The sequence below is a fragment of the Symphalangus syndactylus genome, chromosome Y, assembly GCF_028878055.3.
Source record: "Symphalangus syndactylus isolate Jambi chromosome Y, NHGRI_mSymSyn1-v2.1_pri, whole genome shotgun sequence".
Classification (NCBI taxonomy): Eukaryota; Metazoa; Chordata; class Mammalia; order Primates; family Hylobatidae; genus Symphalangus; species Symphalangus syndactylus.
In genome coordinates, this window is record NC_072448.2 from 3479575 (window position 1) to 3499823 (window position 20249).

Here is a 20249-nt window from a genome sequence, read left to right on the forward strand (position 1 = left end):
AATGATTCTGTGTAGTTTATATTTGAAGACATTCCTTTTTCCACTATTACCCTCTTAGCGCTCCGAATCTCCACTTGCATTTTCTACAAAAAGAGTGTTTCATAACTGCTCAATCAAAAATATGTTTTATCTCTGTTAACTGAATTTACAGATCAGAAATAAGTTTCACAGAATGCATCTGTGTAGTTTTTATTTGAAGATATTCTTTTTCCCAATGTAGGCCTCTTAGCGCTTAGCATGTCCAATTGCAGTTTCTACAGAAAGAGTGTTTCAGAACGGCTCAATCAAAAGTAAGGTTCAACTCTGTTAGTTGAATGCACAGAACAGAAAGAATTTTCACAGAATGCTACTGTGTCGTTTATATTTGAATATATTCCTTTTTCCACTATTACCCACTTAGCGCTCCGAATGTCCACTTGCATTTTCTACAGAAAGAGTGTTCAGAACTGCGCAATCAAAAGTATGGTTTAACTCTGTTAGCTTAATGAACATATCAGAAATAAGTTTCACACAATGCTTCTGTGTAGTTTTTATTTGAAGATTTTATTTTTCCCAATAGAGGCCTCTTAGCGCTCAGAATGTCCAATTGCAGTTTCTACAGAAAGAGTGTTTCAGAAAGGCTCAATCAAAAGTAAGGTTCAACTCTGTTAGTTGAATGCACAGAACAGAAAGAAGTTTCATACAATGCTTCTGTGTAGTTTATATTTGAACATATTCTTTTTTCCACTATTACCCACTTAGCGCTACGAATGTCCAGTTGCATTTTCTACAGACAGAGTGTTTCAAAACTGCTCAATCAAAAGTATGGTTTAACTCTGTTAGCTGAATTCTCAGATCAGAAAGAAGTTTCACTGAATGCTTCTGTGTAGTTTATATTTGAATATATACCTTTTTCCACTACTACTCTCTTAGCGCTCCAAAAGTCCAGTTGCATTTTCTACAGAAAGAGAGTTCAGATCTGCTCAATCAAAAGTATGGTTTAACTCTGTTAGCTGAATGCACAGATCAGAAAGAAGTTTCACAGAATGATTCTGTGTAGTTTATATTTGGAGACATTCCTTTTTCCACTATTACCCTCTTAGCGCTCCGAATCTCCACTTGCATTTTCTACAGAAAGAGTGTTTCAGAACGGCTCAATCAAAACTAAGGTTCAACTCTTTTAGTTGAACAAACTGAACAGAAAGAAGTTTCACACAATTCTTCTGTGTAGTTTTTATTTGTAGACATTCCTTTTTCCACTATTACCCTCTTAGCGCTCCAAATCTCCACTTGCATTTTCTACAGAAAGAGTGTTTCAGAACGGCTCAATCAAAACTAAGGTTCAACTCTTTTAGTTGAACAAACAGAACAGAAAGTAGTTTCACACAATTCTTCTGTGTAGTTTTTATTTGTAGACATTCTTTTTCCCAATATAGGCCTCTTAGCGCTCAGAATGTCCAATTGCAGTTTCTACAGAAAGAGTGTTTCAGAACGGCTCAATCAAAAGTAAGGTTCAACTCTGTTAGTTGAATGCACAGAACAGAAAGAAGTTTCATACAATGCTTCTGTGTAGTTTATATTTGAACATATTCTTTTTTCCACTATTACCCACTTAGCGCTACGAATGTCCAGTTGCATTTTCAACAGAAAGAGTGTTCAGATGTGCTCAATCAAAAGTATGGTTTAACTCTGTTAGCTGAATGCACAGATCAGAAAGAAATTTCACCGAATTATTCTGTGTAGTTTATATTTGAAGACATTCCTTTTTCCACTATTACCCTCTTAGCGCTCCGAATCTCCACTTGCATTTTCTTCAAAAAGAGTGTTTCATAACTGCTCAATCAAAAATATGTTTTATCTCTGTTAACTGAATTTACAGATCAGAAATAAGTTTCACAGAATGCATCTGTGTAGTTTTTATTTGAAGATATTCTTTTTCCCAATGTAGGCCTCTTAGCGCTTAGCATGTCCAATTGCAGTTTCTACAGAAAGAGTGTTTCAGAACGGCTCAATCAAAAGTAAGGTTCAAATCTGTTATTTGAATGCACAGAAAAGAAAGAATTTTCACAGAATGCTACTGTGTAGTTTATATTTGAATATATTCCTTTTTCCACTATTACCCTCTTAGCGCTCCGAATGTCCACTTGCATTTTCTACAGAAAGAGTGTTCAGAACTGCGCAATCAAAAGTATGGTTTAGGCCGGGCGCGGTCGCTCACGCTTGTAATCCCAGCACTTTGGGAGGCCGAGGCGGGCGGATCACGAGGTCAAGAGATCGAGACCACGGTGAAACCCCGTCTCTACTAAAAATACAAAAAATTAGCCGGGCGCGGTGGCGGGCGTCTGTAGTCCCAGCTACTCGCAGAGGCTGAGGCAGGAGAATGGCGTGAACCCGGGAGGCGGAGCTTGCAGTGAGCCGAGATTGCGCCACTGCACTCAAGCCTGGGCGACAGAGCGAGACTCCGTCTCAGAAAAAAAAAAAAAAAAAAAAAAAAAAAGGTATGGTTTAACTCTGTTAGCTTAATGAACATATCAGAAATAAGTTTCACACAATGCTTCTGTGTAGTTTTTATTTGAAGATATTATTTTTCCCAATAGAGGCCTCTTAGCGCTCAGAATGTCCAAATGCAGTTTCTACAGAAAGAGTGTTTCAGAAAGGCTCAATCAAAAGTAAGGTTCAACTCTGTTAGTTGAATGCACAGAACAGAAAGAAGTTTCATACAATGCTTCTGTGTAATTTATATTTGAACATATTATTTTTTCCACTATTACCCACATAGCGCTACGAATGTCCAGTTGCATTTTCTACAGACAGAGTGTTTCAAAACTGCTCAATCAAAAGTATGGTTTAACTCTGTTAGCTGAATGCTCAGATCAGAAAGAAGTTTCACAGAATGCTTCTGTGTAGTTTATATTTGAATATATTCCTTTTTCCACTACTACTCTCTTAGCGCTCCAAATGTCCAGTTGCATTTTCTACAGAAAGAGTGTTCAGATCTGCTCAATCAAAAGTATGGTTTAACTCTGTTAGCTGAATGCACAGATCAGAAAGATGTTTCACAGAATGATTCTGAGTAGTTTATATTTGGAGACATTCCTTTTTCCACTATTACCCTCTTAGCGCTCCGAATCTCCACTTGCATTTTCTACAGAAAGAGTGTTTCAGAACGGCTCAATCAAAACCAAGGTTCAACTCTTTTAGTTGAACAAACAGAACAGAAAGAAGTTTCAAACAATTCTTCTGTGTAGTTTTTATTTGTAGACATTCTTTTTCCCAATATAGGCCTCTTAGCGCTCAGAATGTCCAATTGCAGTTTCTACAGAAAGAGTGTTTCAGAACGGCTCAATCAAAAGTAAGGTTCAACTCTGTTAGTTGAATGCACAGAACAGAAAGAAGTTTCATACAATGCTTCTGTGTAGTTTATATTTGAACATATTCTTTTTTCCACTATTACCCACTTAGTGCTACGAATGTCCAGTTGCATTTTCTACAGACAGAGTGTTTCAAAACTGCTCAATCAAAAGTATGGTTTAACTCTGTTAGCTGAATGCTCAGATCAGAAAGAAGTTTCACAGAATGCTTCTGTGTAGTTTATATTTGAATATATTCCTTTTTCCACTACTATCCTCTTAGCGCTCCGAATCTCCACTTGCATTTTCTACAGAAAGAGTGTTTCAGAACGGCTCAATCAAAACTAAGGTTCAACTCTTTTAGTTGAACAAACAGAACAGAAAGAAGTTTCACACAATTCTTCTGTGTAGTTTTTATTTGTAGACATTCTTTTTCCCAATATAGGCCTCTTTGCGCTCAGAATGTCCAATTGCAGTTTCTACAGAAAGAGTGTTTCAGAACGGCTCAATCAAAAGTAAGGTTCAACTCTGTTATTTGAATGCACAGAACAGAAAGAAGTTTCATACAATGCTTCTGTGTAGTTTATATTTGAACATATTCTTTTTTCCACTATTACCCACTTAGCGCTACGAATGTCCAGTTGCATTTTCTACAGACAGAGTGTTTCAAAACTGCTCAATCAAAAGTATGGTTTAACTCTGTTAGCTGAATGCTCAGATCAGAAAGAAGTTTCACAGAATGCTTCTGTGTAGTTTATATTTGAATATATTCCTTTTTCCACTATTACTCTCTTAGCGCTCCAAATGTCCAGTTGCATTTTCTACAGAAAGAGTGTTCAGATCTGCTCAATCAAAAGTATGTTTTAACTCTGTTAGCTGAATGCGCAGATCAGAAAGAATTTTCACAGAATGATTCTTTGTAGTTTATATTTGGAGACATTCCTTTTTCCACTATTACCCTCTTAGCGCTCCGAATCTCCACTTGCATTTTCTACAGAAAGAGTGTTTCAGAACGGCTCAATCAAAACTAAGGTTCAACTCTTTTAGTTGAACAAACAGAACAGAAAGAAGTTTCACAAAATTCTTCTGTGTAGTTTTTATTTGTAGACATTCTTTTTCCCAATATAGGCCTCTTAGCGCTCAGAATGTCCAATTGCAGTTTCTACAGAAAGAGTGTTTCAGAACGGCTCAATCAAAAGTAAGGTTCAAATCTGTTAGTAGAATGCACAGAACAGAAAGAATTTTCATACAATGCTTCTGTGTAGTTCATATTTGAACATATTCTTTTTTCCACTATTACCCACTTAGCGCTACGAATGTCCAGTTGCATTTTCTATAGACAGAGTGTTTCAAAACTGCTCAATCAAAAGCATGGTTTAACTCTGTTAGCTGAATGCTCAGATCAGAAAGAAGTTTCACAGAATGCTTCTGTGTAGTTTATATTTGAATATATTCCTTTTTCCTCTACTACGCTCTTAGCGCTCCAAATGTCCAGTTGCATATTCTACAGAAAGAGTGTTCAGATCTGCTCAATCAAAAGTATGGTTTAACTCTGTTAGCTGAATGCACAGATCAGAAAGAAGTTTCACCGAATGATTCTGTGTAGTTTATATTTGAAGACATTCCTTTTTCCACTATTACCCTCTTAGCGCTCCGAATCTCCACTTGCATTTTCTACAAAAAGAGTGTTTCATAACTGCTCAATCAAAAATATGTTTTATCTCTGTTAACTGAATTTACAGATCAGAAATATGTTTCACAGAATGCATCTGTGTAGTTTTTATTTGAAGATATTCTTTTTCCCAATGTAGGCCTCTTAGCGCTTAGCATGTCCAATTGCAGTTTCTACAGAAAGAGTGTTTCAGAACGGCTCAATCAAAAGTAAGGTTCAACTCTGTTAGTTGAATGCACAGAACAGAAAGAATTTTCACAGAATGCTACTGTGTAGTTTATATTTGAATATATTCCTTTTTCCACTATTACCCTCTTAGCGCTCCGAATGTCCACTTCCATTTTCTACAGAAAGAGTGTTCAGAACTGCGCAATCAAAAGTATGGTTTAACTCTGTTAGCTTAATGAACATATCAGAAATAAGTTTCACACAATGCTTCTGTGTAGTTTTTATTTGAAGATATTATTTTTCAAAATAGAGGCCTCTTAGCGCTCAGAATGTCCAATTGCAGTTTCTACAGAAAGAGTGTTTCAGAAAGGCTCAATCAAAAGTAAGGTTCAACTCTGTTAGTTGAATGCACAGAACAGAAAGAAGTTTCATACAATCCTTCTGTGTAGTTTATATTTGAACATATTCTTTTTTCCACTATTACCCACTTAGCGCTACGAATGTCCAGTTGCATTTTCTACAGACAGAGTGTTTCAAAACTGCTCAATCAAAAGTATGGTTTAAATCTGTTAGCTGAATGCTCAGATCAGAAAGAAGTTTCACAGAATGCTTCTGTGTAGTTTATATTTGAATATATTCCTTTTTCCACTACTACTCTCTTAGCGCTCCAAAAGTCCAGTTGCATTTTCTACAGAAAGAGAGTTCAGATCTGCTCAATCAAAAGTATGGTTTAACTCTGTTAGCTGAATGCACAGATCAGAAAGAAGTTTCACAGAATGATTCTGTGTAGTTTATATTTGGAGACATTCCTTTTTCCACTATTACCCTCTTAGCGCTCCGAATCTCCACTTGCATTTTCTACAGAAAGAGTGTTTCAGAACGGCTCAATCAAAACTAAGGTTCAACTCTTTTAGTTGAACAAACTGAACAGAAAGAAGTTTCACACAATTCTTCTGTGTAGTTTTTATTTGTAGACATTCCTTTTTCCACTATTACCCTCTTAGCGCTCCAAATCTCCACTTGCATTTTCTACAGAAAGAGTGTTTCAGAACGGCTCAATCAAAACTAAGGTTCAACTCTTTTAGTTGAACAAACAGAACAGAAAGTAGTTTCACACAATTCTTCTGTGTAGTTTTTATTTGTAGACATTCTTTTTCCCAATATAGGCCTCTTAGCGCTCAGAATGTCCAATTGCAGTTTCTACAGAAAGAGTGTTTCAGAACGGCTCAATCAAAAGTAAGGTTCAACTCTGTTAGTTGAATGCACAGAACAGAAAGAAGTTTCATACAATGCTTCTGTGTAGTTTATATTTGAACATATTCTTTTTTCCACTATTACCCACTTAGCGCTACGAATGTCCAGTTGCATTTTCAACAGAAAGAGTGTTCAGATGTGCTCAATCAAAAGTATGGTTTAACTCTGTTAGCTGAATGCACAGATCAGAAAGAAATTTCACCGAATTATTCTGTGTAGTTTATATTTGAAGACATTCCTTTTTCCACTATTACCCTCTTAGCGCTCCGAATCTCCACTTGCATTTTCTTCAAAAAGAGTGTTTCATAACTGCTCAATCAAAAATATGTTTTATCTCTGTTAACTGAATTTACAGATCAGAAATAAGTTTCACAGAATGCATCTGTGTAGTTTTTATTTGAAGATATTCTTTTTCCCAATGTAGGCCTCTTAGCGCTTAGCATGTCCAATTGCAGTTTCTACAGAAAGAGTGTTTCAGAACGGCTCAATCAAAAGTAAGGTTCAAATCTGTTATTTGAATGCACAGAAAAGAAAGAATTTTCACAGAATGCTACTGTGTAGTTTATATTTGAATATATTCCTTTTTCCACTATTACCCTCTTAGCGCTCCGAATGTCCACTTGCATTTTCTACAGAAAGAGTGTTCAGAACTGCGCAATCAAAAGTATGGTTTAGGCCGGGCGCGGTCGCTCACGCTTGTAATCCCAGCACTTTGGGAGGCCGAGGCGGGCGGATCACGAGGTCAAGAGATCGAGACCACGGTGAAACCCCGTCTCTACTAAAAATACAAAAAATTAGCCGGGCGCGGTGGCGGTCGTCTGTAGTCCCAGCTACTCGCAGAGGCTGAGGCAGGAGAATGGCGTGAACCCGGGAGGCGGAGCTTGCAGTGAGCCGAGATTGCGCCACTGCACTCAAGCCTGGGCGACAGAGCGAGACTCCGTCTCAGAAAAAAAAAAAAAAAAAAAAAAAAAAAGGTATGGTTTAACTCTGTTAGCTTAATGAACATATCAGAAATAAGTTTCACACAATGCTTCTGTGTAGTTTTTATTTGAAGATATTATTTTTCCCAATAGAGGCCTCTTAGCGCTCAGAATGTCCAAATGCAGTTTCTACAGAAAGAGTGTTTCAGAAAGGCTCAATCAAAAGTAAGGTTCAACTCTGTTAGTTGAATGCACAGAACAGAAAGAAGTTTCATACAATGCTTCTGTGTAATTTATATTTGAACATATTATTTTTTCCACTATTACCCACATAGCGCTACGAATGTCCAGTTGCATTTTCTACAGACAGAGTGTTTCAAAACTGCTCAATCAAAAGTATGGTTTAACTCTGTTAGCTGAATGCTCAGATCAGAAAGAAGTTTCACAGAATGCTTCTGTGTAGTTTATATTTGAATATATTCCTTTTTCCACTACTACTCTCTTAGCGCTCCAAATGTCCAGTTGCATTTTCTACAGAAAGAGTGTTCAGATCTGCTCAATCAAAAGTATGGTTTAACTCTGTTAGCTGAATGCACAGATCAGAAAGATGTTTCACAGAATGATTCTGAGTAGTTTATATTTGGAGACATTCCTTTTTCCACTATTACCCTCTTAGCGCTCCGAATCTCCACTTGCATTTTCTACAGAAAGAGTGTTTCAGAACGGCTCAATCAAAACCAAGGTTCAACTCTTTTAGTTGAACAAACAGAACAGAAAGAAGTTTCAAACAATTCTTCTGTGTAGTTTTTATTTGTAGACATTCTTTTTCCCAATATAGGCCTCTTAGCGCTCAGAATGTCCAATTGCAGTTTCTACAGAAAGAGTGTTTCAGAACGGCTCAATCAAAAGTAAGGTTCAACTCTGTTAGTTGAATGCACAGAACAGAAAGAAGTTTCATACAATGCTTCTGTGTAGTTTATATTTGAACATATTCTTTTTTCCACTATTACCCACTTAGTGCTACGAATGTCCAGTTGCATTTTCTACAGACAGAGTGTTTCAAAACTGCTCAATCAAAAGTATGGTTTAACTCTGTTAGCTGAATGCTCAGATCAGAAAGAAGTTTCACAGAATGCTTCTGTGTAGTTTATATTTGAATATATTCCTTTTTCCACTACTATCCTCTTAGCGCTCCGAATCTCCACTTGCATTTTCTACAGAAAGAGTGTTTCAGAACGGCTCAATCAAAACTAAGGTTCAACTCTTTTAGTTGAACAAACAGAACAGAAAGAAGTTTCACACAATTCTTCTGTGTAGTTTTTATTTGTAGACATTCTTTTTCCCAATATAGGCCTCTTTGCGCTCAGAATGTCCAATTGCAGTTTCTACAGAAAGAGTGTTTCAGAACGGCTCAATCAAAAGTAAGGTTCAACTCTGTTATTTGAATGCACAGAACAGAAAGAAGTTTCATACAATGCTTCTGTGTAGTTTATATTTGAACATATTCTTTTTTCCACTATTACCCACTTAGCGCTACGAATGTCCAGTTGCATTTTCTACAGACAGAGTGTTTCAAAACTGCTCAATCAAAAGTATGGTTTAACTCTGTTAGCTGAATGCTCAGATCAGAAAGAAGTTTCACAGAATGCTTCTGTGTAGTTTATATTTGAATATATTCCTTTTTCCACTATTACTCTCTTAGCGCTCCAAATGTCCAGTTGCATTTTCTACAGAAAGAGTGTTCAGATCTGCTCAATCAAAAGTATGTTTTAACTCTGTTAGCTGAATGCGCAGATCAGAAAGAATTTTCACAGAATGATTCTTTGTAGTTTATATTTGGAGACATTCCTTTTTCCACTATTACCCTCTTAGCGCTCCGAATCTCCACTTGCATTTTCTACAGAAAGAGTGTTTCAGAACGGCTCAATCAAAACTAAGGTTCAACTCTTTTAGTTGAACAAACAGAACAGAAAGAAGTTTCACAAAATTCTTCTGTGTAGTTTTTATTTGTAGACATTCTTTTTCCCAATATAGGCCTCTTAGCGCTCAGAATGTCCAATTGCAGTTTCTACAGAAAGAGTGTTTCAGAACGGCTCAATCAAAAGTAAGGTTCAAATCTGTTAGTAGAATGCACAGAACAGAAAGAATTTTCATACAATGCTTCTGTGTAGTTCATATTTGAACATATTCTTTTTTCCACTATTACCCACTTAGCGCTACGAATGTCCAGTTGCATTTTCTATAGACAGAGTGTTTCAAAACTGCTCAATCAAAAGCATGGTTTAACTCTGTTAGCTGAATGCTCAGATCAGAAAGAAGTTTCACAGAATGCTTCTGTGTAGTTTATATTTGAATATATTCCTTTTTCCTCTACTACGCTCTTAGCGCTCCAAATGTCCAGTTGCATATTCTACAGAAAGAGTGTTCAGATCTGCTCAATCAAAAGTATGGTTTAACTCTGTTAGCTGAATGCACAGATCAGAAAGAAGTTTCACCGAATGATTCTGTGTAGTTTATATTTGAAGACATTCCTTTTTCCACTATTACCCTCTTAGCGCTCCGAATCTCCACTTGCATTTTCTACAAAAAGAGTGTTTCATAACTGCTCAATCAAAAATATGTTTTATCTCTGTTAACTGAATTTACAGATCAGAAATATGTTTCACAGAATGCATCTGTGTAGTTTTTATTTGAAGATATTCTTTTTCCCAATGTAGGCCTCTTAGCGCTTAGCATGTCCAATTGCAGTTTCTACAGAAAGAGTGTTTCAGAACGGCTCAATCAAAAGTAAGGTTCAACTCTGTTAGTTGAATGCACAGAACAGAAAGAATTTTCACAGAATGCTACTGTGTAGTTTATATTTGAATATATTCCTTTTTCCACTATTACCCTCTTAGCGCTCCGAATGTCCACTTCCATTTTCTACAGAAAGAGTGTTCAGAACTGCGCAATCAAAAGTATGGTTTAACTCTGTTAGCTTAATGAACATATCAGAAATAAGTTTCACACAATGCTTCTGTGTAGTTTTTATTTGAAGATATTATTTTTCAAAATAGAGGCCTCTTAGCGCTCAGAATGTCCAATTGCAGTTTCTACAGAAAGAGTGTTTCAGAAAGGCTCAATCAAAAGTAAGGTTCAACTCTGTTAGTTGAATGCACAGAACAGAAAGAAGTTTCATACAATCCTTCTGTGTAGTTTATATTTGAACATATTCTTTTTTCCACTATTACCCACTTAGCGCTACGAATGTCCAGTTGCATTTTCTACAGACAGAGTGTTTCAAAACTGCTCAATCAAAAGTATGGTTTAAATCTGTTAGCTGAATGCTCAGATCAGAAAGAAGTTTCACAGAATGCTTCTGTGTAGTTTATATTTGAATATATTCCTTTTTCCACTACTACTCTCTTAGCGCTCCAAAAGTCCAGTTGCATTTTCTACAGAAAGAGAGTTCAGATCTGCTCAATCAAAAGTATGGTTTAACTCTGTTAGCTGAATGCACAGATCAGAAAGAAGTTTCACAGAATGATTCTGTGTAGTTTATATTTGGAGACATTCCTTTTTCCACTATTACCCTCTTAGCGCTCCGAATCTCCACTTGCATTTTCTACAGAAAGAGTGTTTCAGAACGGCTCAATCAAAACTAAGGTTCAACTCTTTTAGTTGAACAAACTGAACAGAAAGAAGTTTCACACAATTCTTCTGTGTAGTTTTTATTTGTAGACATTCCTTTTTCCACTATTACCCTCTTAGCGCTCCAAATCTCCACTTGCATTTTCTACAGAAAGAGTGTTTCAGAACGGCTCAATCAAAACTAAGGTTCAACTCTTTTAGTTGAACAAACAGAACAGAAAGTAGTTTCACACAATTCTTCTGTGTAGTTTTTATTTGTAGACATTCTTTTTCCCAATATAGGCCTCTTAGCGCTCAGAATGTCCAATTGCAGTTTCTACAGAAAGAGTGTTTCAGAACGGCTCAATCAAAAGTAAGGTTCAACTCTGTTAGTTGAATGCACAGAACAGAAAGAAGTTTCATACAATGCTTCTGTGTAGTTTATATTTGAACATATTCTTTTTTCCACTATTACCCACTTAGCGCTACGAATGTCCAGTTGCATTTTCAACAGAAAGAGTGTTCAGATGTGCTCAATCAAAAGTATGGTTTAACTCTGTTAGCTGAATGCACAGATCAGAAAGAAATTTCACCGAATTATTCTGTGTAGTTTATATTTGAAGACATTCCTTTTTCCACTATTACCCTCTTAGCGCTCCGAATCTCCACTTGCATTTTCTTCAAAAAGAGTGTTTCATAACTGCTCAATCAAAAATATGTTTTATCTCTGTTAACTGAATTTACAGATCAGAAATAAGTTTCACAGAATGCATCTGTGTAGTTTTTATTTGAAGATATTCTTTTTCCCAATGTAGGCCTCTTAGCGCTTAGCATGTCCAATTGCAGTTTCTACAGAAAGAGTGTTTCAGAACGGCTCAATCAAAAGTAAGGTTCAAATCTGTTATTTGAATGCACAGAAAAGAAAGAATTTTCACAGAATGCTACTGTGTAGTTTATATTTGAATATATTCCTTTTTCCACTATTACCCTCTTAGCGCTCCGAATGTCCACTTGCATTTTCTACAGAAAGAGTGTTCAGAACTGCGCAATCAAAAGTATGGTTTAGGCCGGGCGCGGTCGCTCACGCTTGTAATCCCAGCACTTTGGGAGGCCGAGGCGGGCGGATCACGAGGTCAAGAGATCGAGACCACGGTGAAACCCCGTCTCTACTAAAAATACAAAAAATTAGCCGGGCGCGGTGGCGGGCGTCTGTAGTCCCAGCTACTCGCAGAGGCTGAGGCAGGAGAATGGCGTGAACCCGGGAGGCGGAGCTTGCAGTGAGCCGAGATTGCGCCACTGCACTCAAGCCTGGGCGACAGAGCGAGACTCCGTCTCAGAAAAAAAAAAAAAAAAAAAAAAAAAAAAGTATGGTTTAACTCTGTTAGCTTAATGAACATATCAGAAATAAGTTTCACACAATGCTTCTGTGTAGTTTTTATTTGAAGATATTATTTTTCCCAATAGAGGCCTCTTAGCGCTCAGAATGTCCAAATGCAGTTTCTACAGAAAGAGTGTTTCAGAAAGGCTCAATCAAAAGTAAGGTTCAACTCTGTTAGTTGAATGCACAGAACAGAAAGAAGTTTCATACAATGCTTCTGTGTAATTTATATTTGAACATATTATTTTTTCCACTATTACCCACATAGCGCTACGAATGTCCAGTTGCATTTTCTACAGACACAGTGTTTCAAAACTGCTCAATCAAAAGTATGGTTTAACTCTGTTAGCTGAATGCTCAGATCAGAAAGAAGTTTCACAGAATGCTTCTGTGTAGTTTATATTTGAATATATTCCTTTTTCCACTACTACTCTCTTAGCGCTCCAAATGTCCAGTTGCATTTTCTACAGAAAGAGTGTTCAGATCTGCTCAATCAAAAGTATGGTTTAACTCTGTTAGCTGAATGCACAGATCAGAAAGATGTTTCACAGAATGATTCTGAGTAGTTTATATTTGGAGACATTCCTTTTTCCACTATTACCCTCTTAGCGCTCCGAATCTCCACTTGCATTTTCTACAGAAAGAGTGTTTCAGAACGGCTCAATCAAAACCAAGGTTCAACTCTTTTAGTTGAACAAACAGAACAGAAAGAAGTTTCAAACAATTCTTCTGTGTAGTTTTTATTTGTAGACATTCTTTTTCCCAATATAGGCCTCTTAGCGCTCAGAATGTCCAATTGCAGTTTCTACAGAAAGAGTGTTTCAGAACGGCTCAATCAAAAGTAAGGTTCAACTCTGTTAGTTGAATGCACAGAACAGAAAGAAGTTTCATACAATGCTTCTGTGTAGTTTATATTTGAACATATTCTTTTTTCCACTATTACCCACTTAGTGCTACGAATGTCCAGTTGCATTTTCTACAGACAGAGTGTTTCAAAACTGCTCAATCAAAAGTATGGTTTAACTCTGTTAGCTGAATGCTCAGATCAGAAAGAAGTTTCACAGAATGCTTCTGTGTAGTTTATATTTGAATATATTCCTTTTTCCACTACTATCCTCTTAGCGCTCCGAATCTCCACTTGCATTTTCTACAGAAAGAGTGTTTCAGAACGGCTCAATCAAAACTAAGGTTCAACTCTTTTAGTTGAACAAACAGAACAGAAAGAAGTTTCACACAATTCTTCTGTGTAGTTTTTATTTGTAGACATTCTTTTTCCCAATATAGGCCTCTTTGCGCTCAGAATGTCCAATTGCAGTTTCTACAGAAAGAGTGTTTCAGAACGGCTCAATCAAAAGTAAGGTTCAACTCTGTTATTTGAATGCACAGAACAGAAAGAAGTTTCATACAATGCTTCTGTGTAGTTTATATTTGAACATATTCTTTTTTCCACTATTACCCACTTAGCGCTACGAATGTCCAGTTGCATTTTCTACAGACAGAGTGTTTCAAAACTGCTCAATCAAAAGTATGGTTTAACTCTGTTAGCTGAATGCTCAGATCAGAAAGAAGTTTCACAGAATGCTTCTGTGTAGTTTATATTTGAATATATTCCTTTTTCCACTATTACTCTCTTAGCGCTCCAAATGTCCAGTTGCATTTTCTACAGAAAGAGTGTTCAGATCTGCTCAATCAAAAGTATGTTTTAACTCTGTTAGCTGAATGCGCAGATCAGAAAGAATTTTCACAGAATGATTCTTTGTAGTTTATATTTGGAGACATTCCTTTTTCCACTATTACCCTCTTAGCGCTCCGAATCTCCACTTGCATTTTCTACAGAAAGAGTGTTTCAGAACGGCTCAATCAAAACTAAGGTTCAACTCTTTTAGTTGAACAAACAGAACAGAAAGAAGTTTCACAAAATTCTTCTGTGTAGTTTTTATTTGTAGACATTCTTTTTCCCAATATAGGCCTCTTAGCGCTCAGAATGTCCAATTGCAGTTTCTACAGAAAGAGTGTTTCAGAACGGCTCAATCAAAAGTAAGGTTCAAATCTGTTAGTAGAATGCACAGAACAGAAAGAATTTTCATACAATGCTTCTGTGTAGTTCATATTTGAACATATTCTTTTTTCCACTATTACCCACTTAGCGCTACGAATGTCCAGTTGCATTTTCTACAGACAGAGTGTTTCAAAACTGCTCAATCAAAAGCATGGTTTAACTCTGTTAGCTGAATGCTCAGATCAGAAAGAAGTTTCACAGAATGCTTCTGTGTAGTTTATATTTGAATATATTCCTTTTTCCTCTACTACGCTCTTAGCGCTCCAAATGTCCAGTTGCATATTCTACAGAAAGAGTGTTCAGATCTGCTCAATCAAAAGTATGGTTTAACTCTGTTAGCTGAATGCACAGATCAGAAAGAAGTTTCACCGAATGATTCTGTGTAGTTTATATTTGAAGACATTCCTTTTTCCACTATTACCCTCTTAGCGCTCCGAATCTCCACTTGCATTTTCTACAAAAAGAGTGTTTCATAACTGCTCAATCAAAAATATGTTTTATCTCTGTTAACTGAATTTACAGATCAGAAATAAGTTTCACAGAATGCATCTGTGTAGTTTTTATTTGAAGATATTATTTTTCCCAATGTAGGCCTCTTAGCGCTTAGCATGTCCAATTGCAGTTTCTACAGAAAGAGTGTTTCAGAACGGCTCAATCAAAAGTAAGGTTCAACTCTGTTAGTTGAATGCACAGAACAGAAAGAATTTTCACAGAATGCTACTGTGTAGTTTATATTTGAATATATTCCTTTTTCCACTATTACCCTCTTAGCGCTCCGAATGTCCACTTCCATTTTCTACAGAAAGAGTGTTCAGAACTGCGCAATCAAAAGTATGGTTTAACTCTGTTAGCTTAATGAACATATCAGAAATAAGTTTCACACAATGCTTCTGTGTAGTTTTTATTTGAAGATATTATATTTCAAAATAGAGGCCTCTTAGCGCTCAGAATGTCCAATTGCAGTTTCTACAGAAAGAGTGTTTCAGAAAGGCTCAATCAAAAGTAAGGTTCAACTCTGTTAGTTGAATGCACAGAACAGAAAGAAGTTTCATACAATCCTTCTGTGTAGTTTATATTTGAACATATTCTTTTTTCCACTATTACCCACTTAGCGCTACGAATGTCCAGTTGCATTTTCTACAGACAGAGTGTTTCAAAACTGCTCAATCAAAAGTATGGTTTAAATCTGTTAGCTGAATGCTCAGATCAGAAAGAAGTTTCACAGAATGCTTCTGTGTAGTTTATATTTGAATATATTCCTTTTTCCACTACTACTCTCTTAGCGCTCCAAATGTCCAGTTGCATTTTCTACAGAAAGAGTGTTCAGATCTGCTCAATCAAAAGTATGGTTTAACTCTGTTAGCTGAATGCACAGATCAGAAAGAAGTTTCACAGAATCATTCTGCGTAGTTTATATTTGGAGACATTACATTTTCCACTATTACCCTCTTAGCGCACCGAATCTCCACTTGCATTTTCTACAGAAAAAGTGTTTCAGAAAGACTCAATCAAAACTAAGGTTCAACTCTTTTAGTTGAACAAACAGAACAGAAAGAAGTTTCAAACAATTCTTCTGTGTAGTTTTTATTTGTAGACATTCTTTTTCCCAATATAGGCCTCTTAGCGCTCAGAATGTCCAATTGCAGTTTCTACAGAAAGAGTGTTTCAGAACGGCTCAATCAAAAGTAAGGTTCAACTCTGTTAGTTGAATGCACAGAACAGAAAGTAGTTTCATACAATGCTTCTGTGTAGTTTATATTTGAACATATTCTTTTTTCCACTATTACCCACTTAGTGCTACGAATGTCCAGTTGCATTTTCTACAGACAGAGTGTTTCAAAACTGCTCAATCAAAAGTATGGTTTAACTCTGTTAGCTGAATGCTCAGATCAGAAAGAAGTTTCACAGAATGCTTCTGTGTAGTTTATATTTGAATATATTCCTTTTTCCACTACTATCCTCTTAGCGCTCCGAATCTCCACTTGCATTTTCTACAGAAAGAGTGTTTCAGAACGGCTCAATCAAAACTAAGGTTCAACTCTTTTAGTTGAACAAACAGAACAGAAAGAAGTTTCACACAATTCTTCTGTGTAGTTTTTATTTGTAGATATTCTTTTTCCCAATATAGGCATCTTTGCGCTCAGAATGTCCAATTGCAGTTTCTACAGAAAGAGTGTTTCAGAACGGCTCAATCAAAAGTAAGGTTCAACTCTGTTATTTGAATGCACAGAACAGAAAGAAGTTTCATACAATGCTTCTGTGTAGTTTATATTTAAACATATTCTTTTTTCCACTATTACCCACTTAGCGCTACGAATGTCCAGTTGCATTTTCTACAGACAGAGTGTTTCAAAACTGCTCAATCAAAAGTATGGTTTAACTCTGTTAGCTGAATGCTCAGATCAGAAAGAAGTTTCACAGAATGCTTCTGTGTAGTTTATATTTGAATATATTCCTTTTTCCACTACTACGCTCTTAGCGCTGAAAATGTCCAGTTGCATTTTCTACAGAAAGAGTGTTCAGATCTGCTCAATCAAAAGTATGGTTTAACTCTGTTAGCTGAATGCACAGATCAGGAAGAAGTTTCACCGAATGATTCTGTGTAGTTTATATTTGAAGACATTCCTTTTTCCACTGTTAACCTCTTTGCGCTCCGAATCTCCACTTGCATTTTCTACAAAAAGAGTGTTTCATAACTGCTCAATCAAAAATATGTTTTATATCTGTTAACTGAATTTACAGATCAGAAATAAGTTTCACAGAATGCATCTGTGTAGTTTTTATTTGAAGATATTCTTTTTCCCAATGTAGGCCTCTTAGCGCTTAGCATGTCCAATTGCAGTTACTACAGAAAGAGTGTTTCAGAACGGCTCAATCAAAAGTAAGGTTCAACTCTGTTAGTTGAATGCACAGAACAGAAAGAATTTTCACAGAATGCTACTGTGTAGTTTATATTTGAATATATTCCTTTTTCCACTATTACCCTCTTAGCGCTCCGAATGTCCACTTGCATTTTCTACAGAAAGAGTGTTCAGAACTGCGCAATCAAAAGTATGGTTTAACTCTGTTAGCTTAATGAACATATCAGAAATAAGTTTCACACAATGCTTCTGTGTAGTTTTTATTTGAAGATATTATTTTTCCCAATAGAGGCCTCTTAGCGCTCAGAATGTCCAATTGCAGTTTCTACAGAAAGAGTGTTTCAGAAAGGCTCAATCAAAAGTAAGGTTCAACTCTGTTAGTTGAATGCACAGAACAGAAAGAAGTTTCATACAATGCTTCTGTGTAGTTTATATTTGAACATATTCTTTTTTCCACTATTACCCACTTAGCGCTACGAATGTCCAGTTGCATTTTCTACAGACAGAGTGTTTCAAAACTGCTCAATCAAAAGTATGGTTTAACTCTGTTAGCTGAATTCTCAGATCAGAAAGAAGTTTCACTGAATGCTTCTGTGTAGTTTATATTTGAATATATACCTTTTTCCACTACTACTCTCTTAGCGCTCCAAAAGTCCAGTTGCATTTTCTACAGAAAGAGAGTTCAGATCTGCTCAATCAAAAGTATGGTTTAACTCTGTTAGCTGAATGCACAGATCAGAAAGAAGTTTCACAGAATGATTCTGTGTAGTTTATATTTGGAGACATTCCTTTTTCCACTATTACCCTCTTAGCGCTCCGAATCTCCACTTGCATTTTCTACAGAAAGAGTGTTTCAGAACGGCTCAATCAAAACTAAGGTTCAACTCTTTTAGTTGAACAAACTGAACAGAAAGAAGTTTCACACAATTCTTCTGTGTAGTTTTTATTTGTAGACATTCCTTTTTCCACTATTACCCTCTTAGCGCTCCAAATCTCCACTTGCATTTTCTACAAAAAGAGTGTTTCAGAACGGCTCAATCAAAACTAAGGTTCAACTCTTTTAGTTGAACAAACAGAACAGAAAGTAGTTTCACACAATTCTTCTGTGTAGTTTTTATTTGTAGACATTCTTTTTCCCAATATAGGCCTCTTAGCGCTCAGAATGTCCAATTGCAGTTTCTACAGAAAGAGTGTTTCAGAACGGCTCAATCAAAAGTAAGGTTCAACTCTGTTAGTTGAATGCACAGAACAGAAAGAAGTTTCATACAATGCTTCTGTGTAGTTTATATTTGAACATATTCTTTTTTCCACTATTACCCACTTAGCGCTACGAATGTCCAGTTGCATTTTCAACGGAAAGAGTGTTCAGATGTGCTCAATCAAAAGTATGGTTTAACTCTGTTAGCTGAATGCACAGATCAGAAAGAAATTTCACCGAATTATTCTGTGTAGTTTATATTTGAAGACATTCCTTTTTCCACTATTACCCTCTTAGCGCTCCGAATCTCCACTTGCATTTTCTTCAAAAAGAGTGTTTCATAACTGCTCAATCAAAAATATGTTTTATCTCTGTTAACTGAATTTACAGATCAGAAATAAGTTTCACAGAATGCATCTGTGTAGTTTTTATTTGAAGATATTCTTTTTCCCAATGTAGGCCTCTTAGCGCTTAGCATGTCCAATTGCAGTTTCTACAGAAAGAGTGTTTCAGAACGGCTCAATCAAAAGTAAGGTTCAAATCTGTTATTTGAATGCACAGAAAAGAAAGAATTTTCACAGAATGCTACTGTGTAGTTTATATTTGAATATATTCCTTTTTCCACTATTACCCTCTTAGCGCTCCGAATGTCCACTTGCATTTTCTACAGAAAGAGTGTTCAGAACTGCGCAATCAAAAGTATGGTTTAGGCCGGGCGCGGTCGCTCACGCTTGTAATCCCAGCACTTTGGGAGGACGAGGCGGGCGGATCACGAGGTCAAGAGATCGAGACCACGGTGAAACCCCGTCTCTACTAAAAATACAAAAAATTAGCCGGGCGCGGTGGCGGGCGTCTGTAGTCCCAGCTACTCGCAGAGGCTGAGGCAGGAGAATGGCGTGAACCCGGGAGGCGGAGCTTGCAGTGAGCCGAGATTGCGCCACTGCACTCAAGCCTGGGCGACAGAGCGAGACTCCGTCTCAGAAAAAAAAAAAAAAAAAAAAAAAAAAAAGTATGGTTTAACTCTGTTAGCTTAATGAACATATCAGAAATAAGTTTCACACAATGCTTCTGTGTAGTTTTTATTTGAAGATATTATTTTTCCCAATAGAGGCCTCTTAGCGCTCAGAATGTCCAAATGCAGTTTCTACAGAAAGAGTGTTTCAGAAAGGCTCAATCAAAAGTAAGGTTCAACTCTGTTAGTTGAATGCACAGAACAGAAAGAAGTTTCATACAATGCTTCTGTGTAATTTATATTTGAACATATTATTTTTTCCACTATTACCCACATAGCGCTACGAATGTCCAGTTGCATTTTCTACAGACAGAGTGTTTCAAAACTGCTCAATCAAAAGTATGTTTTAACTCTGTTAGCTGAATGCTCAGATCAGAAAGAAGTTTCACAGAATGCTTCTGTGTAGTTTATATTTGAATATATTCCTTTTTCCACTACTACTCTCTTAGCGCTCCAAATGTCCAGTTGCATTTTCTACAGAAAGAGTGTTCAGATCTGCTCAATCAAAAGTATGGTTTAACTCTGTTAGCTGAATGCACAGATCAGAAAGATGTTTCACAGAATGATTCTGAGTAGTTTATATTTGGAGACATTCCTTTTTCCACTATTACCCTCTTAGCGCTCCGAATCTCCACTTGCATTTTCTACAGAAAGAGTGTTTCAGAACGGCTCAATCAAAACCAAGGTTCAACTCTTTTAGTTGAACAAACAGAACAGAAAGAAGTTTCAAACAATTCTTCTGTGTAGTTTTTATTTGTAGACATTCTTTTTCCCAATATAGGCCTCTTA